Here is a 13963-nt window from a genome sequence, read left to right on the forward strand (position 1 = left end):
GAGTCGGTTCCGACCCATAGCGACCCTGTACAGGGTTTCCGAGGGTGTAAATCTTTACGGGAGTAGAAAGCCTCATCTTTCTCCCGCAGAGCAGCTGGCCTTAGAGGTTGGAAAAAGAAAAACTATATAACCCAGCAATTGCTCTACTTGTTATATATCCTCAAGAAATAAGAGTTGTGATACAAAATAGATACATGCACACCACACCGTTATTCACAATAATGGAGACAACCTAGGTGCCCATCAGCAGAGGGATGGTTGAACAAACTTCAGTACAAACACACAATGGAATATTTTGCAACACTGAAGAGCCACATAATGTGGAGGAGCCTGGAGGGTATTATGCTAATTGAAATTGTTGTTGTTGTTAAATACCCTCAAGTCATTGGCAACCTGCACAGGGTTTCTGAGGATCATCTGCTGGGTTTGAACTGCCAACCTTGTGGTTTGCAGTCCAGTGCTGATCCTATAATGTCACACCAGGTTGCAAAGGGACAGCTATTGTATTTATAAAAGGCCAAGGAAAGGTTTTCATTCTAACAAACATTCTATGATGGTTGCTAGAAGTGGGAGGAAAAGGAGAATTATTCACTGGATAGAATGTAGACACATGCTAACTTAGGTGGCAGTTAAAAAGAAAAAGAAGGAAAAAATAGAGAAAAATGAAATTGATGTTTTTCTTTTCATGGACTGGAAGGAAACATATTCTTCACTAGGACAAACCATTGTGAACTTTCCCATAGACGAGAAAAGAAAAAGGAAAGTTATAAAGAAAGAAATATATCACTGCCCCACCCCCACAACAACTATTCACTGAGTATTTATTATTTGCTAGGCACCATGGACTGCCAGAAGAACAAATAAATTTGTCTTGGAAAAAGTACAAATTTTTGTGATCCTTAGAAGCAAAGGTGGCCAGACTTTGTCTCTCATACTTTGAGCATACTGCTGACTCTCCACTTAACCAAGTATGATGTCCTTCTCCAGAAACTGGTCCCTCCCAATAACATGTCCAAAATATGAGACAAAGTCTGGCCATCCTGGCTTCTAAGGAGCATTCTGGTTGTACTTCTTCCAACATAGATGTGTTTGTTCTTCTGGCTTTCCATGATATTTTCTTTCAATAATCTTCTACAACACCATAACTCAAATGCATCCATTCTTCTACAGTCAGCAAAGCTGGTTACCCTCCTCTCTGCAGCTGATAAATATAATTGTCCTTTTCGTGATTATTTAAACCTAATGAGCAACTTTGACTCCCTGTAGTAATTTAAGAGACACTCCTTTAACTAATCTTGATATATTATTTGAAAACAGTTCCTAGTTCTTATTATAGGCTAGTTACACTAGCTCATCTTCTACCCAGCTCCTGCCATCCAGACAGCTCTGACTATACAGGGTTTCCAAATATAAATATCTAAATATAAATCTAAAGTCCTTAAAAGTCTGCCTCTCCCTAAATCAACCTCAGCCAATCTCAGTTCAACAAACCAAGTTTACAAAGAGCATCTAAACTGGCTTTTAAAAAGTTCGTGAATATTTTTACAGATTTTCCCTGCTGTTTGTTTTCAGTTACTCAGGATTTTAGAATATTTTAGGAACAAAGACTTTTTAACCTCATCCGATAACTCTGTTGCTATCCTCTTCTTAATTATCTGTAATTAAAATACAAGCTCACCAACTGTTCAAGTTAAGGTTTTATCTCAACTTGGCTGGGCCAGGATTCTCTCTCAATAGTTTAGCAGTTAAGATGTGGTTTCACCTCCACAATGAGATTTCATATGATGCAATTACTCCATGGGTGAGCTGATAGAATTGCCTCTGATCTGATGTAATCTTTGTTTTATAAATCCTCACGTTATGATGTTAACGAGGCCAGATGCAAACTACAAGATTAGGTTATATTTTGAGTCAGTCTCTTTTGAGATATAGAAGCAATTAAACAAGCAATCAGGGCTCAGAGGTACCTACTAGCAACAAGTAGGAATTGTGTGTGGAGTGTGTTCTTTGGATCTGAGATCGCTGCACTGAGCAGCTCTTAGATCCAGGGAAAGATGGATGCCAAGACACAGGGGATCTCCAAGGAATACTGAAAGAAGACAAGAGCCTTTCTCCAGGCTTCAGTGACTGGATGATCAGAGCTCAACCAGAAGTAAAAAGAAGAGGGGGGAAAAAAAAAAGTATCACATACAATTTGATGAACTTGACCTACACCTATGGAAGCAGTAACTCAAAAGAGGGAACAAGTCCTTACAGCAAGAATCATTCCCACCCCCTCCACACACAGAGTAGACAGGGATGGGCAACTTGGACACTGGCTACCCAAAATGGGGGGTGGGGAGCTACAAAGGCAAGAAGTGACTGGCTTACAAGCTTTCAAGAGGGAACCTAGATCCAGAGGGCCTGGAGGAAGGTAGAATCTCCACTGAGTAGTATTCAGTCTGTCTAGGCGGGGCTGATGCAACGAAATACAGACAGGTCTCTTGTGATACAACAGTGAATAATTGTTATCAGGACTGATTGTGAGGGTCGGAAATGTAAAGGTAGACGTTTTATAGCAAGGAGGGGAGTGATTAACTTTTCAGTCTAGGAGCGGAGGTCCCTAGGACCATCAAGGGAGAAGAGCAGAGAGCGGGACTCTACCCAGAGAAGCAGTGATGCCTGAAATGGAGCCAGAGATGATGATGTGGAGAGATGAAGCAGCTGGACACTTTAGATCCAGAGAGGGACAGTGACTGTGTGCTGAAGACCTGGGGGGTACGGGGGAAGGACTGCATGGAGGGGATTGTAACCATGGCAATGAGACAATATACGATAGAATGAATGTAAAACCAATGTTCTCCCATGTAAACTATCACATAATTCACAATAAATCATTAAAAAAAAAAAAAAAAAGAGCCTTTCTCCAAAGCTGGCCCTCTGAATTCAGGCTCCTAGCCTCCTAAAGTGTGAGAGCATAAATTGCTGCTTGTTAAAGCCATCCACGTATGTGATATTTCTGCTATAGCAGAACTAGTGAACTAAGATATCAACTGAAAGAACAGCCCCAAATTTCTTCGTTTCCCTGAAGGAATTAAGGGAAACAATCTAGCTAATACCGAAGGAGCTTCAAAAGATTCGTGGAAAAATTCCTGTATCGTTGAATTTCATTTTTCCACAAACTTTTTGAAGCCCCCTCGTACAGTTACGAAGAAGAATTATTTACCAAGTTATTGTTGGCTGCAGCTGTGTTACAGAAAATGTCAAACAGCCTCTGTAAGAAGCTAGAGAGAAAGAGAGAACAGCTGAGGACTCTAAACTCGAGGAAAGAGAAAGGTTGTGTGCTGGTGGGCAGGAAACAATGATAAATTCCTGTGTTTTGTGTACATAAAAAAAAAAAAAGGAATAGAGGCAAATACTATATTAATCAATGGTGCATGGAGGGGATTGTAATCATTGCAATGAAACAAAATATGATTGGTTGAGTGTAAAACCAATATTCTGCCATGTAAACTATCACCTAATTCACAATAAAAGCTAAAAAAGAACGTATAGAGACCCCTAGTGTGGCGTTGTAGGATAAGTACTGGACTACTAACCTCAAGGTCAGCGGTTCAAAACCACCAACTGCTCCTCAGAAACCCTATATATGGTCGCTAAGAATCAGAACCGAGTCAATGGCAGTTAACAACAAAGAAAAGGTTTGAAAACATCAGCAATGGACTCAATCGAATGAAATTAACACAGAAAAAGTCAGACAGTTTTCCAGACCTTCACACTAACATATGTTTCAGACCAAATGCCAACATTATCCTTCCTAAGCTTTTACACACCTGCACTTAACAACAACAACAAATGATGAGGACCTACCACTCGCCTGTCCGTTTGTTGTACTGTGGTGGTTTGTGTGTTGCTGTGGTTCTGGAAGCTATGCCACAAATATCTTAAATACCAACAGGGTCCCCCATGGTGGACAGATTTCGGTGCCCTTCCAGTCTAAGACAGACTAGGAAGGAGAGAGGCAGACACTTCAGAATGATTAGCCACTGAAAACTATAGGGATAGCAACAGAACCTTATCAGATATAGTGGCAGAAGATGAGGCCTTCAGGTTGGCACTCCAAATATGACTGGAGAAGAGCTGCCTCTAAAAAGTAGAGTTGACCTTAGAAGTGGATGAAGCAAAGCTTCCGGGACATTCGTTTGCTGATAGGGTGCAACTCAAAATGAGAAGAAACAGTTGAAAACCCCCAATGAGATGCACAGTGGCAGCATCAATGGGCTCAAACATAGGAACGATTGTGAGGTTGGCCCTGGATTGGGCATTGTGTTGTTCTGTTGTGCATAGGGTCGCTCTGAGTCGGTACCTAACAAAACCAATAAGAAGGATTGGACACAGTGGCATCCGCAGTGGACTCAAACACAACAATTGTGAGGATGGCGCCGGACCAGGCAGTGTTTCGTTGTGTTGTGTGTAGGGTTGGAACCAACTCTATGGCACCTAACCACAAACAACAACAACATGACAAGTCTAAATGAGAATTCTCATCGAGGGAGAGATCAAAGATTAAAAGTATATGATGCTTATATGAAAACCATTCCCTGTCCTCATTAAAATCCTTGGGAGAAGTACCTACTTGGACTTGCCAACCAGCTGAAGATTTGAACTCAGACTGAAAGAGTGTCCCAGAGACCTAAATCAAACAGCTTCAACATCAAGCTGTTGGTTCTAAAATCATGGAGGGAGGTCATGTGCAAGCTGCTGAAATCGATGAACTCTGGTTATTTTAACAATCTTAACTATTCTTGTTCTTAAAACTATCTCTCTCTTTTTTAAAGTTTTTATTGTGAACTGAGTGATAGTTCACATGGGAGAATATCGGCTTTACACCATCATTTCATTGCGATGATTACAATCTCCTCCATGCATCATCGTTCATGAAAGTATCTGCTTCCATTCCCTCTACTTTGTTTTTTGATTTTTGGGGTTGGGGGATGTACACAAACACACTCAGGCCTATATATAATAATTTAAACAACCAAAAGGCACATTCTGCATAGTTATTACAATCATGGAATAGCTCTGACTCCTACCAAACATTAAACTTCTTGTCCCTTAGTCCAGTTATTGGATTTATTCCATTGCCTTAATAATTGTTTGCTTATAACTTTTGATACAACTTTAAGAGTTCATCCCTTAGAGAATTTAGTGGAAAAAGAGATGAGTTTTATATTTGCTATTTGTTTTCTTCTATATTGCTTTAGGAGTCCTGGTGTGGTTCTGCGGGTTAATGCGCTGGACAGCAAAGTTGGTTTGAACCACAAGATCAGCGATTCAAGCTCACCAGCTGTTCTCAGAAACCCTATACAGGGTCGCTATGGGTCGGAACCAATTCGACAGCACTTAACAACAACAACAATATTGCTTTAGTTGGAGTCCTGGTGTGGTGCTGTAGGATAAGCACCGGACCCAAGGTTGGTTTGAACTGTAAGGTTGTTGATTCAAACACACCAGCCACTCCTCAGAAATCCTATACAGGATCGCTATGAGTGAGAACAGACTTTCTGGCACTTAACAACATAGTGCTTTAAATAGCTTTTTATTATGAAGTTTACAGTATGTTTCTTCTTTTGTTTGTCATGACCGCCATTGATGCCCAGAAAGAAAATGCTTTTTATCAAGTGAGCTCATTCAGTTGCCAGAGCTATCAATTTCACAGGATACTGGGTGTGTCACTCTCTCCATGGTCCACACAGGACCATGTGCCGGGTTAAGGTGACAAATTCACAGCTGGTTTTATTATTGATTTTGAAAAAAATACTTAAGCGCGGTATCCATGTCAAACTATGGCTATTGTTGTTAATTGCTATCAAGTCATTATTGACTAATAGCTACCCTCTGCACAACAGAACGAAACACTTCCCGGTTCTGCGGCATCCTCACAGTTGTTACGCTTGAGCCAATTGCTGCCACCGTGCCAATCCAGCTCACTGAGGGGGTCTTCCTCTTTTTTGTTGACCCCTCATGATATTCTTTTCCAGGGACTGGCCCTTTTTGATTGTTGTTATTGTTAAGTGCTGTCGAGTGGGCTCCAACTCATAGCGACCCTGTATAGGGTTTCCAAGGAGCAGCTGGTGAGCTTGAACCTCAGACCTTGCAGTTCAGATGGCTTTGCAGTCTGGCGCATTAACCAACAGCACCATACCAGGACTCCTAGGCTCCTTCTTAAAGCATGTCCAAAGTATGTGGGATGAAGTCTAGCCATCCTGGCTTCCAAGGAGCACTCTGGCTACACTTCTTCCAAGACAGATTTGTTTGTTCTTTTGACAGCCCATGGTACTTTCAATATTCTCCCCCAACACCATTATTCAAGCTCATCAAGTTCACAGAATGTTGGGTGTGTCCTTCTGTCCCATGATCCACACAGCTCCTCTTGCTCTGCCAGCTTGAATGATAAATTCATAACTGATTTTATTATTGATTTTGAAACACATATCTAGGTGAGTTATTTGTATCAATCACATGCATATGAGCGGAAGGAGAAGACCCTGGCTTGGTCTAGGTGCTTTTTAGGCTTTCATCAAAGGGACTTCTTTGATCTTTACTACTTTAAAACAGGTCTTTTGCAGCAGATTTGCCTAAATGCAAAACAATGGCTACTTTCAGAATTATCTCCTGACCCCTCAGCTCTCTGCTTCCACCCATGTGTGGATAAAATATTCTTCTTTGTCCTCACTGTGTAAAGCTTTTTATCACTGATAAAATAAATTACTAAGATTAAATTAAATATTGACTAATGAATGATGTGTCATAGAAGAAAATGGCAACGTCCGGTAGAAATTAAAAGTAAAGAGCTTTTATTGGGAGGTTAGGCAATTTGCAAACTGGGAATCACAGGGTCCAGAGGATTCTGAACTAAGAGATTCAGAGAGTTTTTATAAGAAAATACAATGACTTCAGTAGAAAGAAACTCAGTGATTTGTTGACATTTAGGTAACTGGTACAAGGAACTTACGGAAAGGAAAAAAAAAATCAGTGATTGGTTAGCATTTAGATAAGAGTTACAAAATTGAGTGATTGGTAGGAGAGTAAATATGGTTTTAAAGTTGCTTTTTTTTTTTTAAAGTACAAAGTCATCATTAAATTAGGTCCATCTGGCCTCAAACACTTGTTTTCCCACTTCGTGCAATTGCAAAGGACTTGTGTGATTCTAAAGTTTCTTTTAAGTTACACACCTGTTCTGAGAATTGTTTTGAACCTAAACAGCAAACAAAATCCCTAGGTAAGCAAAACGTCGTTGTTCTCTGAAATTGGTTATCAAATGACTTTTTTCAGGGTACAATAGAGGTATAGGGATGACAGGTTACATTCTGGGTGAGGAGGTTACTTTTTTATTCAAATGGAGTTTTTTTGCCTCAGACCTTAGCATAGTCACCATCTCCTGTCGGGAGTCCTAAGTTAATTTTGGGTGCTCTTACTCAGAGGAATTAATTGTTTTAATTCCAGTTCTTCAGCTGAGCATTCTGCTGTTTTTAGCTGAAAGCAAGCGATCCCTGGCATTCCACCTACTGTGTGTTCCCTCTTTACCTCTTCCAAGTCCTTTGGGTTCAATCCAAAAGACATTTCCTACCGACCCAGCAATTGATTTTAAGCCCACTCGGGTTTGTAGACTTAGTCATTGGCAGCCCCCATCCCCATCCCAGATCCCAGAATCTCCAGCCCTAAGAGGCATGACTTTAGAGGACAGAACAGTCTACATCTGGTCCCTGTTTGGGGTTGTAACTTCCAAAGCAGGAAGCTCAAACCACTTGGTATTTGGGATGCAATCCAGCTTTAGTTACAGGTGGGGGGTTGAGGCCTGAGGGAAGAACTTCTCATCCCTCACCTCACCTCTCCAGCCCGCCCCCCTGCCCCATTTATTCTAGTCCACGGTGGGAGAGCAAAGGGTCGACTTAAAAGCCTGGGAAGGATTGTATTTGGTTCACACACCCCATCTTGACTGCCATGGACTTGGCTAGACCTTAAGGAAAGAAATAGAAGAAGGAGAGTCTGGCTTACAATGTTTGAGAGAAGACAACACAATTCTAGTCTCAGGAAATGCCTGGTGTTGGGGAAGGAAGCTTAATTTAGTCTTTGTGGACTGATCTAAAGGAAATCTGTAGCTATTGGGGCATCTCTGAGTGAAAAATATGCACTAGTTGAGCCAAGAGGCCTGGCCTCAGCTTGGGATGGGTAACTTTAGTCTGAGGAAAGAAAACACAGCCATAGTCTGATGGAGGACACCTGGTCTTTGGGAAGCCCTAGTCTGAAGAAGAAAGCTCACACCAGGCCCCAGGGCGCCACCTAGCGACATGCAGGACAAGCCGGGGGAAGCTGGGATGGAAGGGAGAGAAGGGGTGTTGAGAAGGGGTCCCTCAGAAGAACGTCGCAGTCCCTAGGGCCATCACCAGCACAGGCAGGGCTAGGTGGGGGCCAGGCGCCGCGCCAAGGAGGCAGTCAGAGCCCAAGATGGCACGCTGGTGGGAGCTGCATTGAGGCAAGCCCTCCAGCCGGTAGCCCGCGACCCTCAGGAGCCTATTGGTCCACACCGGGGCATCGCACAGGTGACGGGAGCCGCAACCGCGCATGCTCGTGTTCTGGCCGCCTGCGGAAACCGGGAGAGAGGAGACTGACTGAGGACCTACGCAGACAGTTGTCCACACCTGCATCCCCAGCCAGCGCGTCCCTTTACCCACCAGCCTGGCGCATCCCCCATTCCCATACTGAAGAGTTTATCTGACCAAGCAAATGTCCCCTAAACGTCCTGTCTGCCCTGCATGTTTCGCATACTCGTGTATGTTTCACCAACTCTACTTCTGAAAAATCAAACATCCAAAATTCTATGTAGCAGAGATCTACTCTGAGACACTGGGTCGCCAAAGTCATAGGTGATGCCAAGGAAACTGGTTTGGTTTTTGGTATCTAAATGGAGTCCTGATGTGGCGCTGTGGGCTAATGAGCTGGACGGTAAAGTCCTTTGAGCCACAAGCTTACCAGCCGCTCCTTGCAAACCCTACAGGGTTGCTATGAGTGGAAACTGACACCATGGTACTTAACATCAGATGCTTGGCGACCACTCTATTTCACATGTTCCCCCTAACCAGTTTAATATACAACTTTCTTAACTCATACACAGATAATGAGAGTAAATAAAAAAGATTTATTAAACAAAAAATGTCAAAATGTGAAGTAGCGTAGTGGTTATGAATTGGGCTGCTAACCTTAGGGTCATCAGTTCGAAACTACCAGCTGTTTACACGGGAGAAAGATGAGGCTTTCTGCTTCCATAAAGATTTACAGCCTCAGAAACCCTGTACAGGGTCTCTATGAGTCAGAACCGACTCCACAGCACATAACAATAACAACATGTTTTATCGACGTATCCTCCACCTAGGTCTATACACTTCCGAAGACAGTGTTTTCATGTTCTAACCCTACCTTGAAGAATTCTGCATTCTGGTTATCCAAAAGAGGAACTCAAATCATGTTCCTTTTTCATGTTGAGTTTGGGAACACAGAGAAGTCTGAAGAGACAAGATTAGAGCTGTAGGGTGAATGGGTAAGGTTTCCCAATGAAATAAGCTGGTGAGTTGTCATAATAGAAAAAAAATTCCTTAGTACAATGTTCTTGGCTTTTCCAGTACACTTTTCCATACTCTTAAAACTTCTTCCTAATAAAATCTTTGTAGTGAAAATACATTAGAGAGAATACATTAAGATAACTCTTTGGAGTCCCTACATACAGTCTCCAGAACCTTCTTCCTTGAATTTAACTGGCCCAACAGAGCCCTTCAAAAGAAAGATTTTGATTGGACCTTTCTTTTGAAGGCACCTTAATGAGACTTTTTGTTGGTAGATGCCATTGAGTCGGTTCCGACCTATAACAACCCCGTGTACAACAGAATGAAACACTGCCTGGTTCAGTGCCTCACAATTGCTGCTATGCACGAGCCCACTGTTGCTGCTACTGTACCAATTCACGTCGTTGGGGCTCTCCCTCTTTCTCACTGTCCCTCCAATGTCCAAGTATGATGTCCTCCTCCAGGGACTGGTCCCTCTTGATAATATGTCTCCAAAGTCTGAGAGACGAAGTCTAACCATCTTAAGACTAGTATATTACTAAGAGAACTTGTCTGTAGTCACCCACTGATCACAGAGACGTGTTTAAACAGTTTTGTTTGGACTAAACCTGTGCTTGTAGAAACTGGAGCCCTAGTAGCAATATTTTTTAACTTACCCTAACATATATGTGTGTGTGTGTGTGTGTGTGTGTGTAAAAGGGCTTCAGATGAAGTGATATGTATGCTATTTGAGTTTGCTTCAACATAATAACACCATATAAGGCAGGCAGAGCTAACCAAGATTATTCAAAGTAGATCATTAATCACTGGAATTGGGTGGTGAGCGCATGGGGCTTACTTATACTGTTCTCTCTTCTGCTTATTTTGAACATCTCTATAATAAAGTCAAATAAACAGAAAACCTCAAAGCATGCGTCATATTTTAACACTGTTGTTTTGCCTGGAATCAGTGTATCCTTCCTCTTTTCCCTTTTTTAAAGTGGCTACCAAAAATATGAAGTCCTAGTGTGACCTAAAGGATAAGCATTAGATTGCTAACCACATGGTTGTTATTGTTGTTGTTGTTAGGTGCCATTGAGTTGATACCAACTCATACCAACCCTGTGCACAACAGAACGAAATGCTGGCCGATCCTGGGCCAACCTCACTATCGTTGCCACACTTGAGTCCATCAATGCTGCCACTTTGCCAATCCATCTCGCTGGGAGTCTTCCTCTTTTTCTCTGACCCTCCACCCTACCAAACATGATATCCTTCTCCAGTGACTGTTCCCTCCTGACAACATGTCTGAAGTATGAAAGACGAAGTTTGGCCATCCTGGCCTCCAAGGAGCACTCTGGCTGCACTTCTTCCAACACAGATCTCTTGGTTCTTTTGGCAGCCCCATGGCACTTTCAATATTCTCCTCTAACACCATAACTCAGAAGCATCAATTCTTCTATCATCGTCCTTATTCACTGTCCAGCTTTTGCATGCACATGAGGTTATTGAAAACACCATGGCTTGGGTCAGGCACACCTTAGTCCTCAAGCTGACAGCTTTGCTCTTCAACACTTTAAAAAGGTCTTGTGCAGCAGATTTGCCTAATGCAATATATCGTTTGATGTCTTGACTGCTGCTTCCATGAGTGTTGATAGTTGATCCAAGAAGAATGAAGTCCTTGACAACTTCAATCTTTTCTTCATTGATAAGAATGTTGTTTATTGGTCCAGTGGTGAGGATTTTTGTTTTCTTTACATTGAAATGCAATCTGTATCGAAGGCTGTGCTCTTTGATCTTCATCAGTAAATATTTTAAGTCCTCTTCACTTTCAGCAAGCAAGGCTGTATCATCTGCATATCACAGGTTGTTAATGAGTCTTCCTCCAATCCTAATGCCATGTTTTTCTTCACACAACCCAGCTTCTTGGATTATTTGCTCAGCATACAGGTTGAATAAGTAAGGTGAAAGAATACAACCTTATCGCACACCTTTCTTAATTTTAAACCATTCAGTGTTCCCATGTTCTGTTTGAACAACTGCCTCTTGGTCCATGAACAGATTGCTCATGAGCACAATTAAGTGTTTCAGAATACGCATACTTCGCAATGTTACCCATAGCTTGTCCTGATCCACACAATCAAAAGCCTTTGCATAGTCAGTAAGCACAGGTTAACATCTTTCTGATGTTCTGTGCTTTCAGCCAAGATCCATTGGACATCAGCAATGATATCTCTCATTCCATGGCCTCTTCTGAATCTGGCTTGAACCTCTGGAAGTTCTCTGTCAATGTATGATTGTAGCCATTTCTATATTACCTTTAGTAAAACTTTACTCACATGGGATATCAAAGAGATTGTCCGATGATTTCCGCATTCTGTTGGGTCACCACTCTTTGGTATGGGCACAAATACGGATCTCTTCCAATCAGTCAGCCAGATAGTTGTCTTCCAAATTTCTTGCCAGAGATGAGTGAATGCCTCCTGTGCCACCTCACTTGCTTGAAATATTTCAATTTGTATTCCATCAATTCCTGGTGCCTTGTTTTTTGCCAATTCTTTCAATGCACCTTGGACTTCTTCCTTCAGTGTATCATTGGTTCTTGATCATATGCTACCTCCTGAAATGGTTGAACGTCAACCATTTCCTTTTGATACAGTGACTCTGTGTATTCCTTCCATCTTCTTTTGATGCTTTCTGCATCATTCAATAATTTGCACAGAGAATCCTTCAATAACGAAAGTCAAGGCTTGAATTTTTTTTCAGTTCCCCCAGTTTAAGAAATGCTGAGTGTGTTCTTCCTTTTTGGTTGTCTGACTCCAGATCTTTGCACATTTTGTTGTAATATTTAACTTTGTCTTCTCAAGCTGACCTTTGAAATTTTCTGTTCAGCTCTTGGACCGCCTCACTTATTCCGTTTGCTTTAGCATCTCTACACTGGAGAGCAAGTTTCAGTGTCTCTTCTGACATCCATTTTGACCATTTCCTTCTTTCATGTCTTCTTAATGACTTTTTGCTTTTTTCCTGTATGATGTTCTTGATGTCATCCCACAACTCTTCTGGTCTTCTGTCTTTAGTGTTTAATGTATCAAATCTGTTCTTCAGATGATCTCTAAATTCAGGTGGGATATATTCAAGGTTGTATTTTGGCTCTCATGGACTTGTTTTCTTTTTCTTCAGTTTCACTTTGAATTTGCATATAAGTAATTGATGGTCTGTTCCACAGTCTGTCCCTGGCCTTATTTTGACTGATGATATGGAGCTTTTCCATCGTCTCTTCCGCAGATGTAGTCAATATGATTTCTATATATTTCATCTGGCGAGGTCCATGTGTATAGTCATCTCTTATGCTGTCTAAAGAAGGTATTTGAAATGAACAAATCATTGGTTTTGCAGACTTCTATCATGCGATCTCCAGCACCATTTCTATCACCAAGGCCATATTTTCCAACTACTGATCCTTCCTCTTTGTTCCCAACCTTTGCATTCCAATCACCAGTAATGATAAATACATCTTGATTGCATGTTTGATCAATTTCAGATAGAAGAAATTGGTAGAATTCTTCTATTTCATCCTTACTGGCTTTAGTGGTTGGTGCGTAAATTTGAATAATAGTGGTATTAACTGGTCTTCCCTGTAGGCGCATGGATATTATCCTATTACAGACAGAGTAGTACCTCATGACTGATCTGGATATGTTCTTTTTGACAATGAATGCAACACCATTCCTCTTCAATTTGTCATTCAAGGCATAGTAAACCATGTGGCTATCAGATTCAAAATGGCCAATACCAGTCTATTGCAGCTCACTAGTGTCTAAGATATCAATGTTTTTGCGTTCCATTTCATTTTTGACAATTTCTAAGTTTCCTAGATTCATACTTCGTACATTCCATGTTCTGATTTTCAATGGATGTTTACAACTGTTTCTCTTCATTTTGAGTTGTGCCCCATCAGTAAATGAAGGTCCTGTGGGCTTTACTCCTACGGGCTTTACTCCATGGCTCCAACTCACCAGCTGATCCTCAGAAACCCTATACAGGGTCGCTAGGAGTTGGAACTGACTCGACAGCACTGAACAACAACTACCACTAGAAATGTTGTTGTTGCTGCGTAGTGCCATTAAGTTGGTTCCAACTCATAGCAACCCTGACTAGGGTTTCTGAGGAGCGACTTGAGAGTTTGAACCACCGACTTTGCAGTTCAAACTGACCTTGTGATCCAGCTTTATCCCACAGTACCACACTTCCATTTTATTTCTACAGGATGGCACTGATCTGGATATTCTTCTCAAAACAATCTTGTGAGTTAGAGACTTTTATTATCTCCTTTCTCAGATGAGAAAATTGAGGAACAGAAGCAAAGTCATATGACCCAGCTCATA

The sequence above is a fragment of the Chrysochloris asiatica genome, unplaced genomic scaffold (assembly GCF_000296735.1).
Source record: "Chrysochloris asiatica unplaced genomic scaffold, ChrAsi1.0 scaffold00168, whole genome shotgun sequence".
NCBI classification, from domain to species: domain Eukaryota; kingdom Metazoa; phylum Chordata; class Mammalia; order Afrosoricida; family Chrysochloridae; genus Chrysochloris; species Chrysochloris asiatica.